Source organism: Penaeus monodon, chromosome 29 (assembly GCF_015228065.2).
Source record: "Penaeus monodon isolate SGIC_2016 chromosome 29, NSTDA_Pmon_1, whole genome shotgun sequence".
Taxonomy (NCBI): Eukaryota; Metazoa; Arthropoda; class Malacostraca; order Decapoda; family Penaeidae; genus Penaeus; species Penaeus monodon.
The window spans coordinates 7,403,081-7,403,287 of record NC_051414.1 but is presented as its reverse complement, the minus strand read 5'-3'; the positions used below and the strand labels follow the sequence as shown (position 1 = coordinate 7,403,287).

The window sequence follows — 207 nt, the reverse complement described above, 5'->3', positions numbered from 1 at the left end:
CCGAGTTTGTTGCATACGCAGCACTGCAACATGAGCAATATTTCGTTCCCATACTGACACTTTGATTTGTCTTTCTTTAATTGTTTGCGTGCGTGTGTGTTTATGTTTACGTTCGGTCGCCTAACCTCTCCCAGGCCGTGGCAGTCTGGAGACGTAATCGTGGGCTGGAGACAGGGAGAGGGAGATAGGGGGGGGGGGGGTAGTAGA

The 207-nt window shown here is 51.2% G+C and overlaps 1 protein-coding gene across 1 annotated transcript in view; it reads right to left on the bottom strand.

Moving 5' to 3' along the window:
- Nucleotides 1-207, bottom strand: part of LOC119591708 (transcription factor SOX-8-like) — a 9,449-nt gene that overhangs the window by 8,497 nt on the left and 745 nt on the right. The window lies entirely within an intron of this gene.